This window comes from Nelumbo nucifera, chromosome 4 (assembly GCF_055504915.1).
Source record: "Nelumbo nucifera cultivar China Antique chromosome 4, China Antique-T2T, whole genome shotgun sequence".
Lineage (NCBI taxonomy): Eukaryota > Viridiplantae > Streptophyta > Magnoliopsida > Proteales > Nelumbonaceae > Nelumbo > Nelumbo nucifera.
The window spans coordinates 45,104,192-45,119,078 of record NC_142652.1 but is presented as its reverse complement, the minus strand read 5'-3'; positions in this window follow the sequence as shown (position 1 = coordinate 45,119,078).

The window sequence follows — 14,887 nt, the reverse complement described above, 5'->3', positions numbered from 1 at the left end:
ACATTTGGAGATTTCATTAAACAAAAATAATTTCAATATCCTATTCATAATCCATTAAAAAAAGATAAGTAATCAATGTATTAGTGGATTTAAATTTTATAATTGATATTTATTGTTAATAAAAATATTTCTTATTTATTATTAAACAATATTTTATTTTTATAATTCATCGCTGAAATTAAATGAAACCATCACCTACCAAAGAAAGAAACATGGAAGTGATGGGCCTCTCATGTTCAAGAAAGCAAACATCATTTACATACCCAAATTACAACTCTTCTACTAGGTGTTTTAAGGGGGGAGAGGGAAGTTATTAGGCATCCCTCTCCCATAACTTGCATGTAGTACCAATTTCTCAAAAAAATGAACAATGAAAAGAAATATGAACTTGAAGACTTTTAGTCACCCCTATGTTGAAATCTTCCCATATTAAGAAGATTATAAGCAATATAAACAATTCAACCACTAAAGCCATTTCAAAGAGTTTCATTAGAGCAAGGAGAGGTTGAGATCTCTTCCCCCTTTCTTTTTTATCCAAGAACACTTTTACAAGAGTAAACTCCCTTAAAAAATTTTATGATTGAAGCAAGGAAGTTGAGATGTCTCCTCTTAACTCATTTTTATCTAACCTTAGACTCCTTACTAGCAAGAAAAATGGGTTAAATTATTAAAAAGTCACATTAATTTCATAAGAAAATCTTGCATTAGCGACTTTACAGAAAGAGGAAAACAAAACATGTCTATTGGAAAAGGCATGCCACAAAAAAAGGAGAAACGTATATGGAACTTGAACGAGCAAAGTGAAAACATATTATTTTATAAGGCTATATATTATAAGCATGAAAAGGAAATTTCTAATCACCTTAAGAAGAGAGTCTAATCCGTGTAATAGTCAACAACAAAAAGTTAACAAGGCAAGAACAATAAATTAATACAATCAATAAAAAAAAGATGGGGTTGGGGGTTACGAGTTATCCCCATTAATTCATTCTAGAATAACTGATGGGCAATTAAAATAACAAGAAGATAAAAAAGTAAATAAAATACTTAGTTAACTACCGGTTTGCCTTTAAATCAAAATATTAAGAAGCTAACCTGAAGTTACAGAATTCAAAAGGATAGAAAGCGTAACACATTTTGCAATGATTATACACAAAAAAAAGTAAATAATCATTGGCATTCAAACCTATTATCAGCAGGTTCACTTGCTTAAAGCTTAATAAATTTATTAATAATGGTCACCCAATCCATTAGGTTAGTCCACTTCTTGATCTCCATTTTTCAATAAAGTTAATTACAATCACTAGAAATGTAGGATGATAATTTATCCCATTTCCTTGGTATGTAAGGAAAACATTTGTTGAGAAAGATTCCTTAGAATGTATTGAGGATGATAAGAAGAAGGTATTTCTAAATGTTAAGGTTACGAATTGTGTATATTGTGTCTTAGACAAAAATGAGTTCAATAGACTTTTAGCACGTGAAACAACCCAAGAAATTTGGAGAATCTTAGAAGTAACCCATGAGGGAACCGATTTGACTAAGGAGTTCAAAATCAATATGTTGGTACATGCTTATGAGCTATTAAAAAATATGATGCCTCATGAATTTATCATGAACATGTTAACAAGATTTACAGGCATTGTAAATAGACTCAAATCCCTTAAGAAATCCTGACTAGAGGAAGAATAAAAGAATAATGATTTTAGGATCTCTTCTAAAGGAATTGAAAATTAATCAAAAGTCACAACTATCCAAGAATCAATGAGTTTAAGCTCTATGCAAATGGATGAATTGATTGGATCTCTTCTCACTTATGAGATGAGATTAAAAGAAAAAGAAGAATGGAACTACAATAGAAAGAATGTTTCCCTCAAATATACAACTAAAGAAAGGGAAAAAAATAAATGTTATAGTAATAATGACAAAAAATAGGAAGGTTTCTAAACTTCTTGAAAAACAAAAGCAAAAAGTATATTACAAGAAAGCCTGTAGAAAAACCTATTGCTTTTAATGCAAGGGGAAAGGAACTTTAGACAAGATTGCCCTAATTTGAAGAAAAATTAAAGATAAAAAGAAGAAACACTAAAAGCCACTTCGGATAAGTGAAACTCAAGTGATGATGAATCTGAGTGTGAACAAGCCAATCTTTGCCTTCTTGTACACATAAATTTAAAATGTGACATATACATTTAATATAAAATAAATTTCTAATTAAAAATTATTTTAACTAAGGTTTTAAAATATTTATGGCTAAACCATTATTACTAGCATTATCAAAACCAATAGAAAGAACTTTATTTTTAATACCATATGTAAATTATTTAAAATACTTGCAACAATTGTTGGGTCAATATGTGGACATTCAATTCTTATAAAACTTAAAATTCTTTTGTATAGAAATCAGGATTCATCAATAAAGTGCCCCGTAACACAAATATAGCTAATATTATCTCTGGAACTCCAAATGTCATATATAAATGCCACTCTTGGGCCGTGAATCATCCTAACGTAGCCCATTTGTTCGTGTCATGCCATGCTAGCTAGGACTAGCATGGTGCATTGCTACAATGATTAAGCCATTCATAGCATGACTCATATCGTTTTGACCTAGTTTACTTTATAGGTCTATGCATCACATTTTATTCCACTCAGTAATGAATATGCATCCATATTGATATTGTTACAAAGATCTTACATGAATTAATGACTCATATGAAGAGAGCCTTGTTTTCAGACCACGATGTATAATTTAGACAATTAAGGTTTTCAGAGAACACTGGAGACTAAATACAATTAGGAGTTGATGAACAAGTCCTATAACGATTGTGCCACATAGCATATTTAGCCAGCTCGTGGGCCACTCTATTGCAAACATCAAATGTAGAAATAAGAATATGAGTTGTGAATTGTGATAGAATGGAGTCATTGCAAGAGTATGAGTGAGTTTCAAACCTTCAAAAACTACTTACACTTTTGCTTCTAATGAAGATGATCAATGAATATAGAGAGAATAACTAACAATGAAATTGCATCCATCACCATGAATTACAATGTCAATAGTTGAAGAAGAAAATTTCCAAGCACCATCAGTGTTTATCTTCATAAATTTTCTAAGGTTTCAGCCAACGTAAGGGGGAGTGTAACTCATGCTGTGAAGAAGGATTAGGGGAGAGATCTCTACCATGTCTCTTATAGAGCATAAGATCAGACATGTGTGCATTGATTGAAGAAATGATATGATTAAGGGAGAACAACTTATGTTAAAAATTGACGTCATTTCTCATTTTTTAGATATACCACAAGGTAATTACACCCTTAGCAAATAGAAAGGGGGAATCAAGGTTTCCATGTGAGAGGTCTAGCATGTGTCAATCTTCTAATCACTGATTAAGGGTGTGATTAATATAGAGATCCACTCTTACACCCAATGAGTTAAACCAAATTGGCTGAAGAATTGGGCAAAGAAATAATAGATGATCAATGGATTCAACATGAGAGTTACATAAATGTAAACAACGTTTTTCCAACTAATCATATACAGGAAGAGCACCGATTAAAATTCACCATAAAAAAGATTTAATTCAATGAATTAAATAATTCATTCTCCAAAAGAATTTCCAAATGAAATTTGGGTATACAAGAGAGGCCTAAAAAAGCTTAGAAGCATCTTGACAAAGGAGTTATACCCGAAGTTGCAAATGTATTTACCATGAGGAGTTAAGGCCTAAACCAACATATCATCATCCACCTTAGACAGAGGGGAGTCTCATTAGAAGGACCACAGGAGATATGTCATTGTCAAAATGAGTTTGAATTAACCGTTGGTTTTAGGAATTAGAATCAAATTGAGATCATTTTTACCTTGCAACAATCAATAGGCCAACTTGTAGGTTTGGTGATTAAACTTTGATTTAACCAAGGATCAATGAAGAGAATAGCTTTCCAACCATTGAGGATTAATCATTTGCAACCTTTTAACATGTCATTTCAACAAGCAAGAATACTAGACTAGATAGGTGAGTCATTTTTTCGATGTTGTCATTGCCAGAAGGAGGAACTTCAGAGATATTTGTTTTTCAAAACTTGAACCTAAATTGCATGTTCTTCATGGAAAAAGTACCATGCCAATTTCATTATAAGAGTTTTATTCATTAAAGCCAGATTTTTGAATCCAAGACCTCCCTTGTCAAAGGAGCACGAAAAGGAGTTCCAAGCTTTGCCCTACCAAAAATTGCAATAAATAGCATTGATTTCTTTGTAGATAGATTTCGACATGCTATAAGAAGCCATTTGATAGAGGGAGGGCTGAAAGAGTGGACTTAATGAGGGTTTCCTTCTTGGCATGAGAAATAAGACTAGCCTTCCATCTTTTTAATTTTGGTTTCAGCTTATCAATAATAAACTCCAAGCTGAGGGCTTTCTGGAAACATTCAATAAAGGTCGTCAACCTATTGGCAATGATTTTTGCCACAACTTTGTAGGTAATGTTTGCTAGGCCGATTGGGCGAAAGTCACATGGATATTGAATTTCAGTCTTCTTTGGAAGTAGTGTAATGAGAGTAAAGAGATAAGAGAATAGTTCTCAAATGAAGAATGAATGAAGTGGTAGAGATCCTCCCCAAGAATATTCCAGCCATTTTCGTAAAACATAGCATAAAGTTTGTCTGGGTCTGGAGCCTTTAAAGGTGCCATACTGAAGAGAGTGGTCTTGACTTCATCATTAGTTGGAGAGCACATAACTGAGTGTTATCATCAATTGTAATACAAGATTGAAGAAGATGGGTTAGCATGGAGTGGTAAGGTAGGGGTATGAAGTGGAGAAAAGATCATCAAAGTAACTCAATAGACTGCTTAATCAACATCAATAACAATTTTCTTTTCTTTGCCTTGTGAATGCTCCATGTAGAAGACACCAAATCAATCACGTCACTGACTATATACTTATCTCATTGTAAATATAATTATCTTATCTCACTGTAACTGCAATCATCTTATCTCATTGAACTACAATTATATATAGTGGAATCAATATTGGGATCATCAATCAATTCAATCTCTTCATTCAAATCCCATATCCAAACTTGGTATTAGAGCCATAGTCTCACGTTAAAAAAATGTCTAACTTCCCCTTTTTGTCTTCTACCTCCTCTACAATTATCGTCCCTTGCCACTAATGTAATTAGTTGAATTTCTACTGGAACCTCATAATTCTCACCATTATTTTTCTCATTAGCAACAGACATTGCTTCTATTTCTAATGTCATACACATGCTCCCTATCAAACTTAATAGTGATAACTACAATATCTAAAAGGTGCAATTTTACCCTATATTCAATACCTATAAAATTATAGGCCTTATTGATGGATTAGTCTTGTGTCCTCTCGAACCATTCCTAATCCTAATGACCCCATCAAAACTCTCCCTAACTTAGACTTCGAGAGGGGCATAGGTTGATTCATCTCTTCTCAATTATCACCAGCTCAATCAATTATTCCTTAGTTGGCTCATCTCTTCTCTGTCAAAAAGTGTTATTTCACAGGTTGTTGGCCTTACAGCTTCAGTAGTGGTTTAGAATGCACTAGCTCATGCCTCTAGATCACCATCATGGGCTCATGTTCTCCAACTAAAATTGCAACTACAGATAATGAAAATGATAAATCTTGTTGATTGCCTTACGGGAGTATCCGACCCAGTCTCTGAAAATGATATGCTCCTTTACATCTTGGTTAGGCTAGGCCTAGAATACGAGTCATTTGCCACCTTCATTACGACTCGCTTTGACATTGATAACATTTCAGTTAATGATCTTTATGGTTTTTTGTTAAGCCATAAGACTTGGTTGCAACAACACCATGATACATCTATTGATATCTCTGCATCGACTACAAACATTGCAAACACCCAATCCAAATAAACTAATCGTCCTCCTCCTCACCCTAAAAATGGATGTGGTGGTCATAGTTATAATCCCAGAGGGGGTCGTGGTAGGAATAACTCAGGTGGTCATTGTCGTGGTTCACAGAACAATAATTTTGGGTCACAAGTCACCTATCATTTGTAATGTCATCATGGACATATAGTTCTTACATGCTGAAAGCGATTTAATGTATCTTACAAAGGGGAGAAGGACTCCTCTCAAATTCAAGCCTATCATTCTGCACCAACACATCAGTCTACATTGGACCAACCACTCTTTGACTTTAATTGGTACCTGACTCCGGCACCACCAATCACATGAAAACAGATATTGGCAACATTCAATCTAGTGTTCCCTATAATGGTTCTAAACAAGTCAGGGTTAGAAATGGTTTAGGTTTGGTTATTGATCATATGGCACTTTCCATTTACAACACAAGGGCAAATCTTTTCTCTTAAAGAATATTCATGTCCATTGCATCTCCAAAAACTTGGTGTTTCATAATTTATCCTACTCATTTCTCTATTAAGGACCGGGAAATGGGGATGGAAGTTCTTCACGGGCATAGTCACAATTGACTTATATATGCTTCCCAATGATACCGTTATACAAAAGCAGCCTTCTTCTACATTCAGCTCTTCTACTAGTGGTCTCAATCTCCTAGGATCAATAAGGGTGTAGTTTTTGTGGGTGAACGAGCTTCACTATCTACCTGGCACAATCAGTTTTGTCACCCGACTCTCAAGATAGTTCAGCATACCATCTCTTCATTTGGTCTTCCAATGCTCAAAGATCATGTTTGTGCCATTTGTGATGTTTGCCAACATGCCAAAAGTGGCCAACTTCCTTTCAAAATTATCTATTTCTACTTCTAAGCATCCTCTTGACTTAGTTTACTCTAATGTATGGGGCTCAACCCTAATTACTTCCAATAATAGATACACTTTTATGTTATATTTTTTGATCATTTTAGCCGCTTTACGTAGTTATATCCCTTGGCTCAGAAATCTGATGTCATGCAAGCCTTCCTTCAATTCAAGTGACATGTTGGGGTTCAATTATCTATCACGCTCAAGTAATTTCAGAGTGAGTAGGGTGGTGAATTTTGCCCTCTTTGATGAGTGGCATTTCTCATCAATTAACTTGCCCCCCCCACCAGCAGAACGGCCATGTGGAACGCAAGCACCGCTATTTGGTGGAAACCACTTTATCTATGCTTGCTACTACCTCACTACCATTGTCCTTTTGGGACGATGCTATTCAAACAGCTACCTTCCTTGTGAATTAGCTCACAACTCCAATACTTAGCATGAAATCTCCATTTGAGAAACTTTTTGACAAACTCCCAGATTATTCTTTTCTTTGCATGTTTGGTTGTGCATGTTATTTGTATTTGCACCCGTATAATAAGCACATGATGGAGTACCATTCTCAACAATGTGTATTTATTGGTTACAATTCCTCACACCATGGATACAAATGCTTCCTACCATCCACTGGGCAGAATTTTATTTCTTGAAACATTGTTTTCGATGAGGCATTATTTGCCTTTGTTGGTCTCTCTCCTCGTGCTTTACATACATCTTCATCGGGCACTCTAATATTAGTTCCACTACATCTCTTCAATTGGCCATCTCAAGTTTAGCCCACCACAAGTTTTGGTCCTAACATCTCTATCACTGAATCTCAAGCTGCTGTGACATTGCCCACTACTACTTCACCATGGCCAATGGACAACAATTCTATTAAATTTGGCCCACCTATTGGTACTAGAACCTTACCATCTCTTGCACCCATCGTCCACGAGCATTTTGTGTGTCCAAGCACTCTCTCTCTCAGGCACTTCTTATTAAAGATTCGAACATTTAATCGGAGCCCACTTATTTTTCTTCTGCCAACAAGCACCCTAAATGGCGTGTTGTCATGCAGGTTGAGTTTAACAACTTTATTCAAAACAGAACTTGGTCTCTTGTTCCTCCTCCCCAACATGGCAATATTGTTGATTGCAAGTGGATATATATAAGTGAATGAACGCATTGACGGTTCCTAAGAGCGCTACAAGGCCCATCTTGTGGCCCGTGGTTTTACTCAACAATATGGCCTAGATTATGTGGACACCTTCAGCCTGAATATTAAGATCACCACCATACGTGTTGTACTCTCCATTGCTATATCCATGAATTGGTCATTACATCAATTAGATGTAAACAATGCATTTTACATTGACGTCTCACTGAGGAGGTATATATGCATCAACCACTTGGTTCTGTGGACATCGCTAGGCCAAATCACTGCAAGCCCCTTAGGCCTGGTTTTTTCGATTGTATTCTCATCTTCTTCATTTGTGATTTACTGCTTCTCATACTGATAGTTCATTTTTTATACTTCATTGCAAGGGCATCTACCTGAAGGTTGAATGCGATGGTTCTTCTCTCTTTCTATCCTAGAAGAAATATATTTTAGACCTACTGAAATGGGCTAATATGATTGGCGATGCTCTTCCTAATCCTTCAAACTACTAGAGCATTGTCGGTTCCCTTTAGTACGTGACCTTTGTTAGACAGTGTATGCCCTTAGCTCCAATCATATTGATGTACTTTTAATATTTATTGTAAATGAATAATAGTACATAATTGATTAATGTTATATATGGTGTGTTTCTGTATAATACCCTTAAACAGGATAATAATGAGACTCGTATTAGTTTAGATTTTTCACAGCCGTTGGATAGACTTGGGGAGGTTTATCCTACCAAGGCTAACACTAATGTGTTGCCAAAAAGGTTGGGGTGGCTTGCCTCAGCTATCAGGGTAACACCTGAAGCACATGTACTGTGGGTTGATTGAAACTCTGAACCGGACCATTTTCCAGTTATGCCCTGTACCTTGGAAATAGATGGAAAAAAACTGGAAAGTTGCACCTAACCCCTAGACTCGATTATGGTATTGCACTAGGTGTAGAGAGTGCAACACTGTACCTTGCAGCCGAGGGAGAGGTCCTCTCTTGTCGGGCAGTGTTTGATCATTATGGGTTGAGAGGTTGTGTAAGACCATTTACGGTTTTTACCTAATGGGCTAATCTCACATAAGTCTATAGTCCTTGTGCCTTCATAAGGTGGCTGGACCCAGGGACCATTTAGTGTAAATGTTGGGCCTGCTAAGAGCCCATACTGATGGGCTCAGGGGTTCACTGTCTTCAATAGTGAATTCGGCTAGACCTTGTAATAGAGGTTGGGCTGAACCCATATGACTTTGGTGGAGATCAATGCTACCATCCCACGCCATACAAAGAGAACCAAACTAGCTAGCATTTAAAAGGGAAAGTGAGCCATATGAATTAATGGGCTTAAAGCCCATTTTGAACTAGGTTTAAGTGATTTAATTAAATGGGACGAATTAGGTTTATAATCTAATTAGGATCAATAAGGGGATAAGATATGTCTTATCCACTTAAGAGTCCAAATCCAAATATCAGATTTGGATGAAGAAACTCTTTCCTAATTGAATTAGAAAGTTGATCCAAAGAAGGTTATAAATAAGGGGGCGAATTGCTCAGCAAAACAACATTCAACATTCTACAGTTTTCTCCCTCAGCTCTTACCACCCCTACCCAATTTGATGACCACTCTTGGAATTGATCAAGATTATATTTTGATATTGTTTCTTGCTAGAAGAAACAATCTGAAGTCATGCTCACAATCCCTTATGTGATTCTTGCTAAAGAATTAGGGTTCTTGTTGAAGAACCTCATTGTTGATCCTACCTCAACACATGTGCCATTTTCAGTCAAGGCGGGTTTTGGTGACCTCTTTGGGCGTGAACACCTAGTTTGGGAGTTACTTATATTCCGTATCAGGTATATCCCTCTCCCTCTTTTGGTTTCAGATCTGGTCCGGTTTATTTCAAGAACGAACCTTGAAAAATGTAATTTTTTCTAAATTAGGGAATACGATTCCCGGATGGGACAAAGAAATTTTTGAAATTTCACCTAGCCACCCTGCATGGTTCTGCCATCCATATGATGGATTTCCCATCCCTTCAGTGGTATTAGAGCCATGTTTGATTCTTGAACCAAATAAGACCTGATTTGAGCCTGCACAAATGGGCAGAATCGATTCTACCCGATTTGCGCAGATTAATGTTTTTTTGAGAATTTGGTTCTCAGTCATGGGGTGTATGATTTGAAAATTAATTTTTTATATTATGATTTAATTATGGAATGGTTCTATGATTATTTCGTGGTTGTGTGGGTTGTATGTGTGACGGAGATCAGAATCTTTAATGGTGTCATGATTTGCGCACCCTGCATTTTTTTATTCTATTATTTTGGTCTATAAATAATTTTTTTATTTTCTAGACAAAATGTATAGGATTTTATCTGATGTAATTAATATAAAATTAGGGTTTCTATCTTTTTTACATTGAAGAAGTGTTGGTTCGCTTGGAGGAGAAGAAGACATTTCGTAGATACAAGATCTACAATCTGCAATTTGCATATATTGAATGTGCTACCTGCGATTAATCTTTGTTTTGCAAGTTTGTAGATCATCCAAGAACATCACACTGCAGCCCTTTGATTTATTTCTTGCTGATCTTGATTGTCAGTTTTGGTTGTAATTAGTTTTCAGATCATGTTCTTGAAATTGCATATTGTTTTTGGACACCAAACCCTAGGCCGAATTTGACCTAGGTTTGGTCCAATCTGGTTGGTCCAAACCAATGGTTCGATGGGGTTAGCTTTCTGACCCAAATTTGGTTATGGGCAAGGGTTTGATGGCCCATCACAAGATGCAATTCGGCCCACCCTTGTAAAACCCAGTTTTGGTGAATTAAAACTACTTAAGCCCATTTTCAGCATAATTGCTATATGGGCCGAACTGGCTTTTGCAATTCAACCCATATACCTTGATAATGTTATTTGATAATATTATGGGCTTTAATGGGTTGATAGTTTTTTAATTTTAATAATTATGGTTTTACAGATTATGTGATTGATTAGATCATTTTTCATGCATGTGGATCTATGAGATGTGTTATGTGCTACGTACATGGGCCATAAGCACTTGGCCCATGTTCATTTGATTAGTGGCTCTCTACACACACCATGGATGAATGCACATCATTGCCATGGTGCCCTAAAGATCATTGGATGATCTCCCTATCAATGGGCCCCACATCAGCTTCCTCCCCAAAAGGAACCGTGCGGAACCCTAGCCGTTTTGGGCCCATTTGAATCCGACTTTAAGAAAATCGATGGGAGCCACTTTGGTTTGACCTAAATCAGATCTAAGGACGTAACAACTTGTTCCCTCCAGATATATAAGTGCTTGTGATAGAGAGATTCATATGATGAACTCTCTAAAGGCCTTCCGTCATTAGCATGAAGATAGACTTATTAGTAATGGGGAGATGCACCATAAAATTGGGCTATTCATTTGCTAGTAAATCTGTCTGATTGCTTCATAAGATGATAGGGGCGTCATAGACCGATGTGGGAGGGGCTTATCCTAAAATGGAAGACTCTCTCACGGTACCTTGGCATTCATGAATATGACGGGTTTGCACTTACTGGACAGAAATGTTTAACCTAAAATAGCAATGAACTTTGTTTGACAAAGGCTAAAGGGAAAGCTCATAAGATGAGTGGTTATGATCCTTCACAGAAGGTGGTGGGGTTATGCAGTTGAAACAGTTGGCTCCATGCACTGTATATGATTTTCCACATTTCCAAAGACATAATCGCGTCTCTGTCATTGAGATAGGAGAGAAATCTCAGAGATGAATAAATGGAAATGGAACATAGACTAAAAGCCTTTTCTATGTAGTTAATATGAATCAATTTAGACTGTGGATTAATAATTTGCATTGCCTTTATCAGAAATGGCAAATAGACAGTTTGCCAAATTATTGGACGACAACAAACTTAAGGGCCCAAACTACGCTGACTAGTTCCGTAACCTTGTGCTTATTCTGACGTCTGAAAAACTAGATAAGGTTGCTAAAAACCCTGCTCTGGATCGTCCAGATGATAGGGCTTTTGAGGCCCGTAGGAGGGAGTATCAAGAATGGGAAGAGAAGAACTCTCTTGCCTGATGTTTTATCATAGTCTCCTTAGACAAAACGATACAGAGATAATTCGATCAGATCAAAGTATCCAAGGATATCCGAGATAGTCTAAGGACAATGTATGAAGAGCAGAATCATTCTAATGAACAAAAGGTCCTAAAACTGTTTATGACCGCAAAAATGACTGAGAACCAACATGTTCATGACCATTGTCTAAAGATGATGGGCTATATCAATGAACTAGAGGCTCTTGGTTTCGGGCTTGATCATGACACCAAAATTGATGTCATCCTGAATTCCTTGCCTCTCTCCTTCAATCAGTTCATCATGAACTATAACATAAATAAGTTAAGTATTAGCCTTCGGGAACTCAACAATATATTGCAGAGGGTTGAAGAACTAATCAAGAAGGACAAGCTGATAGCCATGCTTGTTAAAGGTGGCAATTTGGGTAAGAAAAAGAGGAAGGCAAAGAAGAAGCCATAAAAAAAAGGTTAGTAAGCCTAAAAAGCAAAAGAAGGACAAGACATCAGATGTCTGTCACTTTTGCAAGCAGACCGACCACTAGAAGAGGAATTGTCCTCAGTATTTGGAAACTAAGAAGCAAGGTAATTTTGAATGTTTTGTCATAAAAACCAATTTGTTGGTCACTTCTGGTTCCTGGTGTATTGACTCTAGGGCTTCTTCTCATGCATGTAATACATTACTAGGGTTCAAGACAAGTAGAAGGCTGAGTGACGGAGAAGTGACTCTCTACTTGGGTACTTTTACAATAGTTGTAGCTACAGCTATAGGAACTGTAGAATTAATTTTCAAAGAAGGCATTGTTGTACTTAAAGATTGTCTTTATGTACTAACATTAAGAAGAAATTTGATTTTTGTTTCAAAACTGTGTATGGATGGTTATTCTATTTTATTCAGTAATGTGATTACTATTAAACGGAATAACAAATTCCTCACTTATGGAGAACTTGAGAATGGTCTCTATGTTCTCCATCCTTCTCTGAAAACAAATATAATCGAAACTACGTCGGAAATAATCTCCAAGAAAAGAACTCGTGATATAGTTAATCCCATCTGTCCATGGCATTACCGACTTGGCAACATTAATATAGATCGTATCACAAGGTTGGTAAACGATGGTCCTTTGAATTTTCTAATTGTAGAAGATCTTCCAACTTGTGAACCTTGCCATCAGGGTAAGATGATGAAGCGCCCATTTACGGGTAAGCCTGAAAGATCTACAGGCACTCTTGACCTGGTACATACTGATGTATGTGGTCCATGAATGTTAAGACACGTAATCAACACGTTTATTTTATATCATTTATCGATGACTTTTCACGGTATAGTTACGTGTACCTAATGAGGCATAAGTCTGAATCCTTTGAAAAGTTCAAGGAGTTTAGATAAGAGGTTGAGAAACAGTTTGGGAGACAAATTAAGGCCCTTCGATCAGATTGAGGAGATGAATATCTCTCCGACGAATTCAATAACTACTTAAAGGAAAATGGGATTATTTCACAACTAGCTCCTCCTACAGCACCACAATTAAACAATGTATCAGAGAGGAGAAATCGGACTCTATTGGATATGGTCCGTTCACTTCTCACCCACTCAGAGTTACCTATATCCTTTTGGAGTTTTGCATTAGAGACTCAATTTACGTGTTGAACCGGTTTCCAACCAAATCTATTCCTAACTCTATATGAGCTATGGACCGGTAAGAAACCAAGTGTAAGACACTTGAAGATTTGGGGATGTCTGACACATTTTAAAAGAATAAGTGCTAAGAAATTGAAACCCAAAACTAGTCATTGCCTATTAGTAGGATACCCCAAAAGCTTTGTAGGTTACTTATTCTATGATGCAAAAGAGAAAAATGTGTTTTGCAGTTGAAATGCCCACTTCTTAGAGGAAGATTACATCTTGTACAATCATCATCAGGAAGTTGTTCTTGATGAGGAGAACCCTGGGGTAGTGGGAAATGTTCTACAAGGTTCAGATAATAACCAATTTAGAATGTCTATCCGGGTATCCAAGCCTCTAGTTCGTTATGGCTATGATAAAAAAAAGTTACTTGATGGAAGCCACGATCAGTGAGGAGGATCCCATAACTTATACAGAAGCTATGTTGGACATAGATTCCTTGAAGTGGGTAGATGCCATAAGATCTGAGATGCACTCAATGAAGACTAATGTAGTTTGGACTCTTGTAGATCCGCCCCCTGGGGTAAAAGCAATTGGTTGCAAATGGATTTACAAGAGGAAGAAGGGCCTTGATGGTAACACTGAGACCTATAAAGCTCGTCTTGTGGCGAAAGGGTACACTCAGAAAGAGGGAATCGACTATAAGGAAACCTTTTCGCCAGTGGCCATGCTTAAATCCATTAGGATCCTGTTAGCTGTAACAACACACTATGATTATGAGATTTGAAAAATGGATGTCAAAATTGCGCTCTTGAACAAAGATCTTACTGAAGATATCTACATGCAGCAACCGCAAGGATTCATTGCTACAAGTCAGGAACACATAGTGTGTAAACTTAACTGATCCATATGTGAACTTAAGAAAGCTTTTAGGAGCTAGAACATCCGGTTTGACTCTATAGTCAAACAGTTTGACTTTGAGCAGAATTTGAATGAGCCCTGTGTTTATAGGAAGACAGTGCGAGATAAGGTTACATTCTTGGTTCTGTATGTAGATGGCATTCTACTCATTGGGAATGATGTAGGAATGTTAACTAGAGTGAAAGTATGGCTTTCACAACAATTCTCCATGAAAGATCTTGGAGATGCCTCCTACATCTTAGGACTTCGACTCTATAGAAATAGATCGAAGAGGATAATAGGATTATCCCAGTCTACTTACATTGACAAGATTGTCAAAAGATATAGTA